We start from the raw sequence: 19704 nt of genomic DNA on the forward strand, positions 1-19704 counted from the left end.
TTAAACTTTGATGAGTAGTAACTCCTTCTGTTCATGAATGGACTAACTTTGAAGTAGGGCTATGCAATCAATAATGTTCTGTACTCATGTTAGAAGTGAATTGCTTTTCATGTTACTGGCTGCTTTCAATAGAAAATGATGAAAGCACAGGATCTGATAAATGCTGCACAATTAACCTATGCGATACAATCACTATTTAATAAGATAGAAATCGCCTGGAGTTGCTTGAAATTACTCAGTTGCATGAAAGCTCAATGCAGCTAAAACCTTCATAACCAATGACTAAGTATCCCCTGTCCAAGAAGAGGTTTCTAATTCTAGCAGCCAGAGAATGCATAGTTCTGCTTTGGTGTACTTTTGAAATCTTAGATGGTGTTGCCTTTAGGCATATACAGGAAAATCTAGTCCTGTAAACATTTGTGACTATAAATTGTGACTAGTCCCATCATCTAGAAGATCTGAAGTACAAATTCACCTGTCTCGCATATATTTGCTGATTCGGGTATTCCCAGTGCACAGGGATACACATAGGTCCTTGTAATTCAGCATATTGGTATTTTTTCATCACTCAAACAACTCTAATACAAGCTTTCAAGACTTTTCCAATGGCTGGCATCTTCTGTTATGTAGTACAAGTTTGCTTGTATATGTGGAAATGAGCTTCACTTCTGTTTGGGTGATGGTGAGCTTTTCTCACACACTTACTTGGTTCTCAACTCATTGCACATGCATGCACAGAAGCAATCTTGTGATGGGTCAGGCAGGAGTTCAATGTCCCTGCTGTTACTTCAGAGTCAAAGGTCTTGGCAACATGGTTAAAGAACACCCAGGCAGGTATTCATTCCCTGCAGACTAGAAGCATCACTTGAGCTCCAGAGTGGATGCCTACACCTGTCTTTCGAGCATTTCTGATCAATGAATCTCTCTTGCCAAGACATATTTTTACGCATGGCCAACCTCCTTGGCCTATGCACCTTATATTCAAATCTCTCTCCCTTAATCATCCCCAGTGCCTAGTACAACTTAGAATAATGTTTAATAAAGCATCTTACATAAGTGTATTTAGTAAGATAATATTCCACACCATTGGGGGTGGCATTTTAGCATGGAGACTAATGAATGGAAGACAGAGAGTTTGGATAAGAGGGCATTTTAAGAATGGCAATCTGTAACTAGTGGAGTGCCACATGGACCAGTGCTGAGATCACAATTATTTATAATATATATTAATGACTTGGATAAGGGAAGTGAATGTACTATCATCAAGTTTTCAGATGACACAAAGTTAGTTAGGAAGCCAAGTAGTGACAATGACACAAAAAGCAGAAAGAAGTACATAGACAGGCTGAGTAGGCAAATACTCAGTAGATGGAATAAAATCTGGAAAAATGTGAGGTTGTATGTTTAGCAGGAAGAACGGTTCAGAAAAGATTTACAAGGATGTTGCCAGGGTTGGAGGATTTGAGCTATAGGGAGAGGCTGAACAGGCTGGAGCTGCTTTCCCTGGAGCGTCGGCGGTTGAGGGGTGATCTTATAGAGGTTTACAAAATCATGAGGGGCATGTATAGGATAAATAGACAAAGTCTTTTCCCTGGGGTCGGGGAGTCCAGAACTAGAGGGCGTAGGTTTAGGGTGAGAGGGGAAAGACATAAGAAGCCTAAGGGGCAGCTTTTTCACACAGAGAGTGGTACATGTATGGAATGAGCTGCCAGAGGAAGTGGTAGAGGCTGGTACAATTGCAACATTTAAAAGGCGTTTGGATGGGTATATGAATAGGAAGGGTTTGGAGTAATATGGGCCAGGTGCTGGCAGATGGGACTAGATTGGGTTGGACCATCTGGTTGGCATGGATGGGTTGGACCGAAGGATCAGTTTCCTTGCTGTGCATCTCTATGACTCTATGACTCTAATAGAAGAGCTGAATATTAATTATATGCAAAATGCTGAAAGCTGCAGCACAAAGGTATTTGGGGGTCGTTTGGCGTGAATCTCAAAAAAGCTAACATCCAAGTTCAGCCAGTAATATGGAAGGCAAATGGACTATTACCCTTTATTTCAAAGGGAATGGAATATAAACTTTGGGAGGTCTTGTTAAAACTATGCATGTTACTAGTCACACAAAACCTGGAATACTGTGAACAGTTTTGGTCCCCTTATGTAAGGTAAAATATCCTAGCATTGGAGCACTCCAGAGTACGTTCACTAAGTTTATTCTAGCTATGGAGGAATTCTTTATTGAGGAAAGGTTGAGTAGGTTAGGCTTGTACTCACTGAAGTTTAGAAGAATTAAAGGAGATCCTACAGGTTGCCATTCTGAAAAGGTATTCTTTATCCTAACTCTGACTTCTTGTAGTTATCTCTGTGCTAAAATACTACCTCTAATACCATAGGATAGTATCTTATCAAATAACCTTTTGTCCCATACCTTATTGAAAGCCAGTACTGGCCCCCACTGCCCATGACCTGAAATCCAGTCCTATCAGACAGGACACTGACAACTTTTTTGTTATCTCCTCCTGCTGAGTGGAATTCATCTGGTGATGTTAGTTAACCCCGTGAGTCATGAACTGCATTATATAACACTGTGCATTAGGTGAAGTAGTGCACTTGCTGGATTTGTTATAAGCAGATGCTGCTTTTCCTCTGAAAAGCAATCATATGGAGAGACTGTTTCCCCTTGTGGGTGAGAGGTAAACCAGAAGGGCAGCATCTCAAAGTAAGGGATTACTCATTTAAGGCATCGAAAAGGAAGTTCTTGTCTCAGAGGGTAGTTAGTCTGTGGATTTATTTTACTGCAGAGTCTGTTGAAGCTGGATCATTAGTTGTTTCAAGGCTGGGATAGACAGATTTTAATTAATAAAGCAATCAAGAGTTATGGTGATAAGTAGGGAAGTGTTTTTTTGAGGATTGCTATGATTTCATTGAAATATGGAGCAGATTCATTGGCCAAATGGCCTGCTTCTGCTTCTACATCTTCTGGGTTTTGTGTTCGGTCACATTTGAAATATATCCCAGAATGTTTATATAGCATAATATGTACTAACTTTCAGATGATCCTGATGTTTCACAAACGATTACCATGTATCTCAGTTCTAAGTAACTAGCTATCAAGTAGTATATAATAAATCTATTTATCAACATTCTTCTGCTGAAAGGTTGTGTTGGCATCATTCCTCAACTGGTATCAACAATTTAGACTAATACCAAGAAGTAGAATTGGTGACAGTAATTCTAGCCAAGGCCTCCCAGATGGTTCTGGTGGATGACTGGGTGGAAGTGGTCATGGGCATCATTACATCATGTAATATACTAGCAGTGGTAATCTTTGAAGAAACTTTAAAACTGTACAAAACTGACAGCAATAGAGGAGAAGGAAGAAAGGAAAGAAATTCCAGTAAAGAATCTGTGAGTGTATTATTCAATATTCAGTAGCTCAAGAGCACAGAACCTGCCAGCTTTAATGAATAATGTGAAGGTGCTGGTGTTGGACTGGGGTGGACAAAGTAACAAAGTAAAAAAAAAATCACACAACACGAGTTATAGTCCAACAGGTTTTTGTGCTACCTGATGAAGGAGCAGCGCTCCATAAGCTCGTCCTTCCAAATAAATCTGTTGGATTATTACCTGGTGTTGTGTGATTTTTAGCTTCTATGAATACAGTTGTCAGCAGTTTAAAATGTTGCAGAATTGATAATAATACTAAGCCTACCTCTAGAAGCATGAAACAGAGAGAGATAGTGAAAGCTAGTATAAACATTTAAGATTCTTACTAGAGTTACAAGGGGAAAATTCTGAATCATGAACCTGGGATACTGTGGTCAATTATAAGTACCCAAAGTAAGCAAAGTTCCTGAGAGGAAGAGTGAACATTCTTAAATTTAGGGTAAAAGACTACATTGGGAAGCTAGACAAATGTTAAAGTCATTCTATTTAGCAAACAAACATCGTTATTATCATTTAAAATGTTCAGGAAAAACCTGTGAAACAAATATTTCAAAAGGAGGGACATTCATTATGGAAAAAGGTCAAACAGCAGTATTATTCAACAAATTAGAATTTTAAAAAATCAAATTAAGTCATAGAGATGTACACAATGGAAACAGACCCTTTGGTCCAGCTTGTCCATGTCAACCAGATATCCCAAATAAATCTAATTACATTTACCAGCATTTGGCCCATATCCCTCTAAATCCTTCCTCTTCATATACCCATCCAGATGTCTTTTGAATGTTGTAATTGTACCAGCCTCCACCACTTCCTTTTGTACTTATTCCTCTGCATGAAAACGTTGCCCCTTAAGTCTTATCTAAATCTTTCCCCTCTCACCTTAAATCTCTGTCTGCTAGTTTTGGACTTCCCCACCCCAGGGAAAAGACCTTGACTATTCAACCTATCCATGCCTCTCACGATTTTATAAACCTCTATTAGGTCACCCCTCAGCATTCAACACTACAGAGAAAATAGCCTTAGCTTCGTCAGCCTCTCCCTATAGTTCAAACACTCCAACACCCTGGCAAGATCCTTACAAATCTCCTGAACCCTTTCAAGTTTCACAACATCCTTTGTGTAGCAGAGAGACTGGAATTGCACACAATATTCCAAAAGTGGCCTAACCAATGTCCTCCACAGCCACAACATGACCTCCCAGCCTCTATACTCAATGCACTGAGCAAGAAATATTTATTAAAAGTCATCATTTTGAAGAAATAATATTTTGCATTGTACAACCAAAAATATTTTTCAGATGTGATAACAACGTGACATTATTTTCTCCAATTGAAAATGCTGTATTTACTTCATGGAGGAAGCAGAAAAAGTGTGAGTCATCATGTTGTTAAAAGCTTGTGGAAACCACTAAAAAAGATGGGTTAAATGGTGGAAGCTAACTGTCTTTCTTATATGTGGGAGAAAATCAAAAGTAGAGTAATTCTTCATTTTAAAAGAACGTCAATGATATTTAAGTGCTTGAAAATATTCTTCTTCAGTGAAGCGAGAGAGAAAATTTTGAAATATAAAGAAGTTTTTAAACTTTGATTAACAGAAATTAAATAAAATTTCTGAAATGGAAAATAATATTCAAGTTAAAACCTTCATTAAAAGAATTAAGCTTCTTAATGATAATAATTGCTTTATTAGCAATTCATGTTCATTATTTGTTTAAGGTGGCAGAGTGGCTCAGTGGTTAGCACTGGTGTCTCATAGCATCAGGTTTGATTCCAGCCTTGGGTGACTGTGTGGAGTTTGCACATTCTCCCCGTGTCTGCGTGGATTTCCTCCCACAGTCCAAGGATGTGCAGGTCAGGTGAATTGGCCATGCTTAAATTGCCCATAGTGTTAGGTACATTAGTCAGAGGGAGATGGGTTTGGGTGGGTTGCTCTTCGGAGGGTCGGTGTGGACTGGTTGGGCCAAAAGGCCTGTTTCCGCACTGTGGGGAATCTAATCTGTAAAAAATAATAGCAAACATTTTAAAATATATCTTCCTGAAGAAGATTCAACATTTAAGACAATTAAAAGTGATAGTTCAATTTAAAATACAGAGGATCAAAACCCATTGCAAGCATAATTTAAAGAAATCCTGCCCCTGTTTTCAAGTAAAACTTTAAGTAAAAGAAACAACAGCAGTCAAAAACAATGACAACAGAGAAAAATATTACCTCTCCAAACAGATTTAAAACCACAAAGCCTTCCCACATAAATTTAAACTGAGCTATGTGGAAGAGACAATTCATGTGATAGAGAATTGCTTCAGGTCTTTACTGAAGAAGCCAAGAAGAAGTGAGCACATTTCTTTAATCTGTATGTTTAGTAGGAGATTGTGTCTTTAACATCACAGAAGCAAGAGAGAAAATAGGTTGTAAGAGCATTTGACAATTATTTTATATTAAATACCAATCATGTAATGGAGACAGCAAAATCAATAGAATACAGCTTTCAGAAGAACTGGTTTTCAACTTCATTAAAAATTTTTATACATAATCAGAATTTTGTAACAATGGCAATTTACAACCAGAACTAATTTCAGGTATAATTACCGTTTTAATCTATGATTCATTTCCTACAGATGTGTCACAATCAAAATAGGATCTCACATTGGAAAGATCTATTTAGACGTGGTAGATGCTGAAATTGGGAAACAGCCGAGCAGAATGATGGGATCAGAAAGCCAACATAGCTCAAGATGTTCATCAGCTCGTCAACTTTCTAAATACAAAAATGACAACCATCACATGATGCACAACAAATTGTCTTCAAATCCTTTGATGCTGCAACTCACTGTTCCTAATGTGGAGTTTAAAAAAACAAACAAAAACAATGTCCAGCTTTATCACAGTAGTGTAACTTTTGTAAGAAATGGATATTTTCAGATAATGTACAAATCTCAGAAATCATAGAATTAATGCATACTTGTACTGAGGAGGTGGTGTTACGTCACGGAGTAAATCCTTCTGCTTAATTTAAACCAGCAACACAGTAAAGATTTATCCCATGCCGTAATCTGTGAAAAGTTGTGAGGCAAAGAACTAGTTAAAGTAAAAGTAACAACTTTATTTCTTTAAGTATAACAGAGAATAATTAACAAACAACTATTTAGAATTCCTTCCTCTAACCTGTTTTTTACTTTCCCTTCTATAATACTAGTGCGATAAAACCCCCGATTAAGATTTACTGAAAAAATTCAAATTTTAAAACCAGCCAGCTGTCAAATCTTCTCTTTATAGCTTCCTCTGCCTTCTTTTCTTCTTCTTAGGGATTTCTGTTTCACAGGTCACCAATCGATAAAAGTACCTTTAAGAGAGCTGTTATTCCGGCAGTTTGAACATGCTTATGGCTTGGCATTCTCCCCCAACTGTTCAATTTTTCCTGGTCTTATACCCCAAAGCATCAGATTGTTTCATTGGTTTTTAATATTGTCAACATACTAAATTAAAACTTGATTGGACATTGGTATTTTGGGGTATAATTTAAATTGATTGGCTGAATTCGAATTTGTTTTGTCATCTCCAGGCAGCCAGCTCCACCAGCTGCTGGACCAAAAGACCACCTTGTATCTTTTTCAGAATACTTGGTGATGTCAGGTAATTCTGTTAACTTTTAACTCTCTTAAAAATACAGTACACTTCTGTACTGTACACAGTACATCTTCATAACAATAGTACCCTACAACATGCATCTTTGGAAATAAACTCAGACAACCAAAAAAGATCTTCATTAGAACATACATCTTTATAAATGATATACCACCTTTGATAGGTGCATATCAACCATTCCTAAGGGTAATAGGTGACCCCTCTGTGCCAGATATGAGCAGATCACGAAGGCATCATCCAAATAGTAGCGAGGTGTATAAGTGTACTCAATAAATGGAAGACGTCATAGATCTCAGAATAATGTTTGCTGAACCTGGAATGAAATATGTACCACTTAGATTAACTACATTGGTGTACAACAAATTTTCATGATAAAGAGATCAGAACTTGCCACTAAGTCACGAGTTTGGAAGAATCATCCAATTGTCTTCCAACTGTAGACAAAACTGCAAAATCTGATAATTGGATCTCTTTGACACTGCAGCCATTAGAGGTTGGTGTTAGATTCTTGACATGGACAATACAGTTGTTTACAGAATGTAGCAAAACAGTACAATCAGCTTTACTGTCTTTGATTGAGCCTGATAAAAAATAATGGTATCCTCCTAAAAGCAGATGTATGAGGATAGAAGGACCTTGTACGAGTTTATCTCTTTACAACATACAAAGAAGATTCCTCCTTTCAGTAATACAACTATCTTCTCTGGTGCAATATGAGGAAATGGAAAATCCATAAGAGAAAGAAACTTTTGACATCAATGACAGAGAACATCCTCTGTAGAAGATGTTCAGAAAATCAAAGATCCATTCAGGATTCCAGTTTAGCAATGAATTGTACCCAACTACTTCACCTTCAAAAAGCAGTCTTTCAACACAACCAAGCTACCACTCATCTATAAACTGTGGGCAATGCTGTAGAGATAAACTTATCATGCTTATTTTGAACAAATGTATTAAAATTAATAACCAGAAAAAGATCAGTTGCATAAGACAGATAGTATCTGAAAGAGTTAACTGACATCACAAGATATTTAGTAGTCATTGAGTTTTGTTCCCAAGAGGAGCCAACAAGAGAGTTATCAGTTCTTGTCAAAAGTTTTTGTTGGTCATTTGTCTCGAAGTTGTCTACTGTAATGTACATACTTACTCTAGGTTGAGCCTGCTGTCTCACAAAGAGACTATCACGTATTCAGATATAACGTAACTAGTTGACAACTAATATGTTATGTGGGCATCCTTTGCCATTTGGTGCCAGCAACTTAGATTAACATTAAGAAGAAGGATTGGTGCCAATGAATCTACTCAAGGCATCCCAGATGGTTCATTATAAGAAGTGTGTCTTATATGCATTCTGGAAGCTGAAATCATCATCGCACACTGATAGCAAACTTAATTGCAAAGGTGAACTTAATTCGTCTGATGAACTATTGATTTAATAAGCATCCATGGCATGCAAAAGCATTTGTGAGGTCCCTGACTTTCCCATTGGGAAGCTCAACCCACCTTGAAAGTTCCTAGAATCTAATTACAATGCAAAGGTCATATTATTGGCCTTTTGAAGTCATACAAGCTCAGTACATCATGATGTGCTTTCATTCCCCAACGTTTGCAGTCAAAACAGTCGAGATGTGGAAATGATGAGAAGGTCAAAGAGGAAAAGTAAAATATTTTCTTTTAATATGAGCAATAAGTTGTACTAACAAGCCAAACATTGCTGAGAAAGATGATAAGCAGCTCTCAACTGTCAGGTGTTTCTTAATTCAGTTGCCTTGTGCTAAAGCCTTTAAATCAAAATATGGGATGATAACACAGCCAACAAAACAATACATAAGAATTAAAATGTGAATGTGCAATGGAAAAGATCAAGATCAATGAAATGGAAGTACACAGATGGAACATAATACTATATACACAACTAAGATTACATTTTATTGTTGCTTAAATCCCATCCTAGCACTTTACAAAGAGAGATTTATTCTGAACAAAACATTAAAATATAATTAATATCAGTTTCAAATTATTCAAAGGCAGTATACAACATCATCAAACTTAATATTCTGATTAATTTCTGAAAATGTCTCAGAAGACTTTGAGACTGGTCATACATCAAAGAACAAAGAAAAGAACAAAGAAAGAACAAAGAAAATTTACAGCCCAGGAATAGGCCCTTTGGTCCTCCAAGCCTGAGCCGATCCAAATGTACTGTCTAAACCTGTCGATCAATTCCTAAGCATCTGTATCCCTCTGCACCCCACCTACTCATGCATCTATCCAGATGCATCTTAAATGAATCTACTGTAGCTGCCTTTACCACTCTGCTAGCAACGCTTTTCAAACGCCCTCTGTATGAAGTACTTGCCGCGTGTATCCTCCTTAAACTTTTCACCTCTCACCTTGAAAGTGTGACCTCTCGTTATTGAATCTTTCACCCTGAGAAAAAGCTTGTCTCTATCCACCCTGTCTATATCCTTCATGATTTTGTAAACCTCAATCAGGTTCCCCCTCAACTCCTTTTTTTCTAATGAAAATAAACCTAACCTACTCAAACTCTCTTCATAGCTAGCACCTTCCATCAATAAGAACAAATTAGAGAACAACATCTTGCGCAATAGTACAAGATGGGCTATTACAAATCAGCCTACTTTACACTGTATGGAAAAGTAATTCAGTAATTCTTGTCCAAAAGAGAAAGGAAAGCTGAATTGCGAAATAAGTACACTGCTTAAACTGTTGATTGTTTCCTGCTGAATTACACTCATATTAGTAATATTGCACCTCACTAAGTAACAAATTGATCTCAGTAGCAAAATTGATCAATTTTGTCTTCATTTGTTCATAGGGTGCAGATGTTGCTGACTGGGCCAGAACTTATCGCTCATCTCTTATTGCCTCAGAGAAGGTGGTAGTGAGTTGTCTTCTTGAATCAGTCCATTTGGTTTAGCTACACGCACAATGCTGTTAGAGAAAGCATTTCAGGATTTTGATGCAGCAACAGTGAAGGAATAATGGAGGTATGGCTCCAGGTCAGAATGGTGTGTGGTTTGAAAGTGACACATTTGGTGGTGTTTCCATGCAAATGCTGCCCTTGTCATCCTATGTGGTAAAGGCTGTAAGTTTGACAGGTGCTGTTGGATGAGCCTTGGTTAAATGCTGCAGTGTAAAGTGTAGAAGATACACACTGCTGCTAATATGTTTCAGTAGTGAAGGGAGTGCACGTTGAAGAGAATGAGATGTTGAAAACATTCAATCACTCTCCTGATTTATGCTTTGTAGACACTGGGAAGACAGGAATTAAGTAACTCACTGAAGAATTCTGAGAGTCTGACATGACTTTGTGGCTAAAATATTCTTCAGTCTAGTTCACTTAGTGATTAATGCTAACCCACAGGATATCAATTCAGTGATATTTGTGCCACTGAATGTTGAGAAGAAATTATTAGACTCTTCCTTTTTGGAGAATGTCATTGCCTGACGGTTGTAAGTATGACTTGCCATTTAAAAGCTCAAGCCTGGATGTTGACCAGGTCTTGCTACATATGGACACATGTAACTACATTGCCTGAGGAGTCTCAAAGAAGACCATAAGACTGTAAGGCACAGGAACAGAATTGGGCCATTCAGCCCATTGAGTCCGAGCAATTAGATAATCTGAGCTGATAGTCCTCAACTCCACTTTCTTGCCTTTCCCCCATCAGCCTTTATTCCTTTACTGATTAAAAATATGACTTTTGCAGCCATGATTATAATTAATGACCCAGCCTCAACAGCCCTGTGCAGTAGAAATTTACTAGTCTCTGTGAGAAAAACAATTCCTCCTTATGTTAGTCTAAGGGTGACCCCTTACTCTGACATTATGCCCTCTGGTACTTAACTGTTCCAGAAGGGGAAACAACCTTTCTGGATCTGTGCCGTAAATTCTCAACAAGAATCATATACATTTCAAAAATGCTGCCTCTTCTTCTGAACGCCAATATGTGTAGCCCAACCTATTCAACTTCTACTCATAAAAGAATCCCTCCAAATCAGGATCAGACTAGTGAACTTCCTCTGGAATGCCTCCAATTTTTTGTTTATTCACTCAAGAGATATAGGCATCACTGGCTGGCCAGCATTTATTGTCTGCCCCTAGTTGTCCTCAAAAAGGTGGTCTTCTTCAGCCATTGCAGTCTATGTGTGGTAGGTTGGCCCAAAATACTCTTTAGGAGCCAGTTCCAGCATTTTGACCCAGCAACATATATTTCCACATCAGGATGTTAAGTCACTTGGAGGGAAACTTGTAGGTTATAGTGTTTTCATGTATTTGCTGCCCTTATCCTTCTAAAGGGAAATAGTTGTGGGTTTTGAAGGTGCTAAGGAGTTTTGGTGTATATCCACCAGGGGCACTCAGCTCCTGACCTTATTAGAGCCTTGGTTAAAATATGGACAAAATAACTGAATTCCACAGGTGAGATGAGAGTGAGAGCCCTTGACTTTAAGGCCGCATTCAATCGAGTGTGGCATCAAGGAGCCCTAGCAAAACTGGAAGCATTGGGTATCAGGAAGCAAACATTCCGCTGGCACATAGGAAGATGGTTGTGATTGCTGGATTTCAGTGATCTCAGCTACAGGACATCTTTGCAAGAACTCCTCAGGATAGTGTCCTAGGCCTAGCCATCTTCAGCTGCTTCATCAATGACCTACCCTTCATCATAAGGTCAGAAGTGGGGCTTTTTGCTGAGTACTGAAAAATGTTCAACACTATTTGTGACTCCACAAATACTAAGCAGTCCATGTTCAAATGCAACAACATCTGGATAATATCCAGGCTTGGGATGACAAGTGGCAAGTAAGGTTCATGCCACACAAATACCAGGCAATGACCATCTCCAATAAGAGACAATCTAACCTCTGGAACTCAACATTCAATAGTGTTACCATCACTGAATCCCCACTGTCAACATCCTTGTGGTTACCATTAACCAGAAACTCAACTGGACTCATGACATAAACACTGGCTTCAAGAGCAGGTCAGAGGCTTGGATTACTGTGGCGAGTAACTCACCTCTGACTCCCCAAAGCCTATCCATCATCTGCAAAGTGTCATAATGCTGGTCCCTTTTTTCTGAAAGCTGTTCCTTTTCTCAAGGATACTGTGTCCTTGGTTTATTTTCAGAGCAGTTGTAAACCAGCTCCCGGTTCTGATTAGACAAGTTTGGTACAGAGATTAAAGGGTATTAAGAGGCCCTTTTGTTTCTATGTAAACAGATGAGACTTCAGGCCAAAGTGGTAATGTTTTAGAAGTGACCTGTATAATGGAAGGGGAATGGTCAGCTCTCTAGCTAAGCAGTTCAGACTCGAACTAGTTGAGAGTTCAGTAGTGGACTGTTTGAATGGGCTCTCTTTCCTTCTGCCCTTTTAACTTCAACCTGTTAGCATTTGTAACTTTCTTTTACTGTGTTTTAAGGGGATTTGCTTATTGGAACTGTTGCGTATATTTGGAACAGTATAATTAAGTCTAGTTTGAATAGATTGAGTTCAGTAGGGGTTCTTTATTCTGTTTTTGTGTTTCATTGTGTAATTTTGTGAATAAATTTCTGTCTGTTTTAAAACATTGTAGTCAACCTAGCTAATTTACTTTGGGTAATTTTCACTGTATACTTACCAAAATAAATTGCAAAGTTATGGTCTGGGTTGCCTGCTCTAGAATGTTTTGAGTGATCTGGCCTAATTCATAATAAAAGCACAAGTCCAGAATGTGATGGAATACTCCCCACTTGCCTGGATGGGTGCAGTTCTAATGACACTCAAGAAACGTAATCCTTTCCAGGAGAAAGTAAGGACTGCAAATACTGGAGAGTCAGAGATGAAAAGTGTAGCACTGGTAAAGCGCAGCAGGTCAGGCAGCATCCGAGGAGCAGGCAAGTTGACATTTCAGGCATAAACCCTTCATCAGGAATGTGGACAAACCATTTCCAGGACAAAACAGCCTGCTTGATTGGCACCACATCCACAAACATACACTCCCTCCACCACTGACGCTCAGTAGCATCAGTGTGTACTATCTACAAGATGCACAACTGACAGCGCGGCAAATACCTCATTAGCTCTGCCTACCAGTTTAGTCTGAACTAGCTTTACCCATAAATCCTCAGACCACCCTATCTGTCTAGCCAATTTTTCAAATGGAATAGAAAAGGCCTTGACATCTTTCTCATCAAAATGTGGCAGAGTTTTGACATATTTGTATCACTAACTTCTCTTTTAATCTCCATCTTGTTAACTTGACTTTGCAGACTAAGTTGCAACTTCTCAAGTTCAAATTCTCTCTCTTTTTGCTCAGTTAAGAATGTTCTGTCTCTTTCTCTGTCCCTTTCTTCTCTCTCTCTTTCTCTACATTTCTTCTTTCTCTCTTTGCTTAGCTAAGAACCTTTGCTCTTTCTCTTTTTTCCTCTCTCTCTCTCTTCTCTCTCCCTTTGTTTATCTTCTAACTCCATTTTCCTCAATTGTAATTGAAGTTTTTCTAAATCTACTGCACTTGTCTGTTTCTCTGACACACCCATGTGTTTGAGTAATTCCCTTACAATTTCGGCTTTACCTTTGTCCTTGGTTAAACCCAATTCTAACCCCTTTGCTAATTCTAAGAGTATGGTCTTTTCTTTCTAAATTTTCTTGATATATTTGGGAATCATCTTCAATCCCCAGAACTTCTTTAGCCATTTCAAGAGTCATTTCTCTCACTTTTAATTAACCAAATACAAGTAACCTAAATTAAACAAGTGGGTGCAATTACGTTTTATTTAAAGATCTAGGACACGAATCGGCAAGTGTTTAAATCTACTGGGCTTTTGTCGTACCCCAAATCAATTCAAATCTGTCTAACTCTAAGACTGAATCTGTCAAAACCGGTCCAAATCATGAATCCGAGACCCAAACTGTTCAAATCCTGGTGATGAGCTGTTATGACCAAACACGCAGAAAAGCTCACCTCGTGCCGTAATCTGTTACATTTTGAGAGGCAAAGAACTATCCCAGATTTCCCTATTTAAAGTAAAAATTAACAATTTTATCCTTTAAGTCCAAAAGAGAACATTAGAATTACTATTTACACCTCCTTTCTCTTAAACTATCATTTACCTCTCATTCTATAATACTGGTCAGATAAAAGAAAACCTGATTAGGAATTTCAAAACAAAATCATGTTTCAGTCAGCTTTGATGATTTTCCTCTGTAGATTTTTCTCTGAGTTTTCCTGGGCTGTCTCTTCTTCAGTCTTCTGCTGCACAACTTTTCTTATGGACAGGTACCTTTCAGAGAGCTATTTGGCTAGCAGTCTATACTTGTTGCTGCTTTGCAGTTCTCCCCTCTAACTGTTCAAAATGTTTGGCTTTATACCCAAAATATTGGATGATTTTATTGGTTTAATGTCATCAATAACAGTAAATTCAAATTTGTTTGGATTTTGGTAGCTGGGGCATAATTTAAACTGATTAGCTGAATTTGAATTTATTTTTGTTCCATGGCAATGAAACTCCAGCTACTTGTTTCAACCAAATGTTACATTTTTACCTTGTTCAACACACTCTGTGCTTTGAGTCAGTCCTTGCTAGCTTCCTCTCTCTCTTAAAGTCACAGTACACACCTACACCTTGATTACAATCTATAAAAAATGGTAAGGATTATTGTGGTCATGCCAAATTTCCTTAGCTATCTGAAGAAGTTGAGGTGTTGTGCTTGCTTGACTTCATCAACATGGGTAGAGCAGGATAGATTGTTGGTGATATTAACTCTTAAAAACTTGAAGCTCTTGACCATCTCCACTTCTGCACCATTGATATAGATAGAGACATGTCCTCTCCTCTGCTTCCTGAAGTTGATGACCAGCTCCTTTGCTTTGCTGATACTGAGGGAGAGAATTCTAAACACTGGATTGTTTTTTTTCTCAATTATCATTGACCCTAGTTTTGCTCAGGCTCTTAGTGCTATACATGCTCAAATACTACCTTGATGTCAAGAACAGTGATGCCCACCTCACTTCAAGTTTAGCTTTTTTGTCCTTGCTTGGACCATGTCTATCCTATTTTGCACACTGGTAATATCACACACAACTTCTATGGGAAATGCTTAGACATTGCTCAAAATGTTATTGTCACAGCTAATTATAAGTTAGGAATCACAGTGGCTCAGCATCACTATCAACAGGCATTAGGATTTAAAATGCATGTGTGTTATGTCCAATATACAGTACAATGTAAAACTTGAAACAGCATAATTTTCCAAAAGGCTTACTACCATCTGCTAGGTGATGTTAGATCATTTTCACTTTCAGCGTTTCTGAAAATATGCAAAGAAATCCATTGTTTATGTGCACACATTAGGAGACAGTCAAGTGGGTATATGCATGTTGTTTGAAAACCAGTGATCCAGCAATAATTCAGAGATTCGGGGTCACAGCTCTTTATAGGCAAGTACATATGGCAATATTTATAAACCTGGAACCACACTGATGAAACTCAACTCACTTACAGTGGCTCAGTGGTTAACACTGCTGCCTCATAGCACCAGGATCCATTCCAGCCTTGGGCGACTGTCTGTGTGGAGTTTGCACATTCTCCCCATGTCTGTGTGGGTTTCCTCCCACAATCCAAAGATACGCAGGTGAATTGGCCATGCTAAATTACCCACAGTATGAGATGCATTAGTCTGAGGAAAATGGGTTTGGGTGGGTTGCTCTTTGGAGGGGCGGTGTGGACTTGTTTGGCCGAAGGGCCTGTTTCCACACTGTAGGGAAACTAATCTAAAGGGGAGGTGATGGCCTAGTGGCATTATCAATGGACTGTTAATCCAGTAACCTAGGTAATATTCTGGGGAACCAGGTTCAAATCCTGCTACAGGTGGAATTTGAATTTAAAAGGTGTGGCTCAGAGGTTAGCATTGTTGCCTCACGGGACCTGGGTTTGCTTTATGCTTTGGGTAACTGTCTGTGTGGAGTTTGCACATTTTCTCCCCGTGTGTACATATTTCCTCTGAGTGCTCCAGTTTCCTCTCAGTGCTCCAGTTTCCTCCCATAGTCCAAAGATGCATAGGTCAGATGAATTGGCCATGCTAAATTGCCCATAGTGTTAGGTGCATTAGAGGGAAATGGGCCTGGGTGGGTTACTCTTCGAAGGATTGGTGTGGACTTATTGGGCAGAAGGGCCTGTTTCCACACTGTAGGGAATCTAATCTAATCTAAAACAGCACAAATTCCTGTGGATATCAATAAAATGTATGTATAAGGATTGAATTTCTCACCACCAGAGGGCACACTCCTCAAACATGTTTTAAGAATTTTTAAATTATTTGGTCCTATTTCCCAATAGTAACAGATAGACTCAAAGCTCACGGTGTCTTCCTAGATATATGTGACAATACATCAATTCAATTCAATATGACAATTAAATTATTCAACATTTTGTTGATGGCTGAGGGTAAATTACAATGGCAATTGGTTGCATTAGATCTGTCCTGCTTTTTGTGGACTGAAATGAGTAGACAAATTTTCACATTGTCAAGTAGATGCCAGTGTTGTAGTTGTCTGAGATGGTTTGGCGAAGGAGTAGCCAGTTCTGAAACCAAGTCTTCATTACTGCTGCTGGAATATTATTGGGCACATAGCCCCTACAACATCCAATGCCTTCAGCCATTTCATGATATCACGTGGAATGAATTGGATTGTTTAAGCACTAGTACATGTGACACTGGAAACCTCATGAGGAGGCGAGGATGGATCATCTACTGGCACCTCTTGCTGAAATTAGTTACAAGTGCTCCAGCCTTACATTTTACAATATGTGGTGGACTTCCCCATCATTGAGGAATTTTTGTGAAGCCTCCTCTTCAGGTAAGATGTTCAATTGTCCACCACCATTCACAACTGGATTTAGCTGAATTGCAAAACTTTGAGCTGATCCATTGAATGTGGGATCCTTAACTCTGTTTATTACATACTGTTACTATTGTTAGACATGCAAGTTGTTCTATAGCTTGACCTGATTCACACTTCATTTTCAGATGCTGCGCCTCGTAGGCTCTTTGCACTCATCATCAAATGAGAGTTAGTCCTCTGGTTTGATGACAATGTTGGAGAGAGGGGAAGGCAGATCATGAAATTGCAGATTGCTGTTGATATAATTCTGCTGCTGATTATGGTGACTCATAGACGCCCAGCTTTGAGTTCTGAGGAATCTATTACATTTAGCATGGTGGTGGTGTCATACAGTACAATGGAGAATATTCTCAATATGAAAATGGTGCATCGTTTCCAGAAGGACCACGTAGTGGATCTCCTGTAATACAGTCATGACAAATAAATCTGCAATGTGCAGATGATTGAATTGAATGAGCTTTATTGTCACATGTACTCAAATGAGTTTAGTGCAAAGTTTATAAGTCACCACTTACAGTGCCATCTTAAGTAGAGTACAATCCTTGGTTACAGAATAGAGGAATGAAGAAAAAGTTACATTACAACTATACACCGTATAACCATAGATCGTGGAGAATGATACAAAGTATGTTCTTCCTTTTGTTTATTCATTTACCACCTGTTCTAGGTGTGTTGTCTGAGTCTTAACTAACTTGGTCAGTAATCAGCTACTGTTATTGATGGGCATTGGAGTACCTCAATCAGAGAACATTATTTTGTTACAACTAGTTGAGAAGGATGAACTAGTTCCCTTCTTTCCAGTCTTCTCAGTCAGTCACAACAAAGATATGACTTCTTTTTAGCATGATAACATTCCTCCCAACAACTAGAAGTTACGGGCGGCACAGTGGCACAGTGGTTAGCACTGCTGCCTCACAGCGCCAGAGACCCAGGCTCAATTCCTGCCTCAGTGTGGACTTTGCATATTCTCCCCATGTCGGTGTGGGTTTCCTCTGGGTGCTCCGGTTTCCTCCCACAGTCCAAAAATGTGCAGGTTAGGTGAATTGGCCATGATAAATTGCCCATAGTGTTAGGTTAAGGGGTAAATGTAAGGGAATGGGTCTGGGTGTGTTGCACTTTGGCGGGTTGGTGTGGACTTGTTGGGCCGGAGGGCTTGTTTCCACACTGTAAATAATCTAATCTAAGCAGAGCTAATTTTTTTAACTCTGGCAGTATGGAACCAATCAAAAGCTTTCACTGAATTAAAAAAGAGTACATTTATTATCCGCTAACTCTGAAAAAATACTGAAAACTGTATGTTAACTGCATCACCTTTGTGCAGTCATCTCGGCCCACATGCTGGTTAACAGCCCTAACAATTTCTTAACACATGCATTTCCTTTTTAGAAACAATGACACATTCGATGATTTGCATTCACCCATTAAATGTTAGAGATTACCTTTCTCCACAGAATATCCAGTGAAATGTTATTCCATAATATTTATTTACTCAATGATTTTGTAAGGGTGTGCATTATCCAGAATCAATGAATATCAACATAACATTCATTGGACATTCTATTATCAGGATCTTGATTAAATGTTTAAGTCTCACTTTAGTCTTGGCAAATAAAATTCAAAATCCACTGTCTATCCAAATATTTCAGTCACCAGTACTTTAAACTGCTCTTTCTTAATTTCTTAGCTTCCCAAATTAAAGGAAATTGTTTTCTATTCTTACTCCACGAAATTAGGAGCACCAAATACCCATTAAGAATATTAGCACACGGAGCATAGTTAAAAATGGTCAGGTCTTGTTCTTTGTGGCACCTAACTGTGCATTTTTAAAAATTATTGCTTTTTTATGTTTAATTTCACTTTAAGCTTTCCTTTAAGGTGTTTCATCATAGTACTCAGCTACAACACATCAAAACCGACATCTGGTCTATACTGAACACCCAACAAGTTCAACTGATCAAAAAAAGCTTCATGACCAATCTGTCTTATCATAGAATTCCCTACAGCGTGGAAACAGGCCATTAGGCCCAACAGGTCCACACCAACCCTCCAAAGAGCAATCCACCCAAACCCATTCCCCTAACCAATTACTCTACATTTACCCCTGACCAATGTACCTCATCCATACATCCCTGAACACTATGAGCAACTTAGCATGGCCAATTCATCTAGCCACATCTTTTGACTGTGGGAGGAAACCCATGCAGACACGGGGAGAATTTGCAAACTCCACACAGTTATCCAAGGCTGCATTCAAACCTGGATCTGTGGCGCTGTGAGGCAGCAGTGCTAACCACTGAGCCCACCCTACCATGCCAATATTACCTTTGGGTAAAGAAATATCTGTAGCATTTATATCTTTGTTTATGATCAGATTCTGGATCTAGCTTCTGCTTTTTTCAGTCTGCCCGTACTGCACCACAGAACTCCCATTTACTGAACTTGAAACTCTGGAGTTTTGGCTTCCAGTCTCAGTTTCAATAAAATCTGGAATAGAAAGTCAGTAGCAGAAATAATGACACAGTTATATTGAACTGCCACAAGGTTGAAGAGAACCAGATGGGTCATCTCCAAGAATAACAAAGACACACCCAGCCAAGTTTATACTGCAAAATCCTCCTCACTAGCATAGAACGAAACAGCGCAGAATATGTCCTTCGGCCTTCAATATTGTGCCAACCTGTGAACTATTCTAAGCTCATCTCCCTGCACTA

Source organism: Chiloscyllium punctatum, chromosome 8 (genome assembly GCF_047496795.1).
Source record: "Chiloscyllium punctatum isolate Juve2018m chromosome 8, sChiPun1.3, whole genome shotgun sequence".
NCBI lineage: Eukaryota > Metazoa > Chordata > Chondrichthyes > Orectolobiformes > Hemiscylliidae > Chiloscyllium > Chiloscyllium punctatum.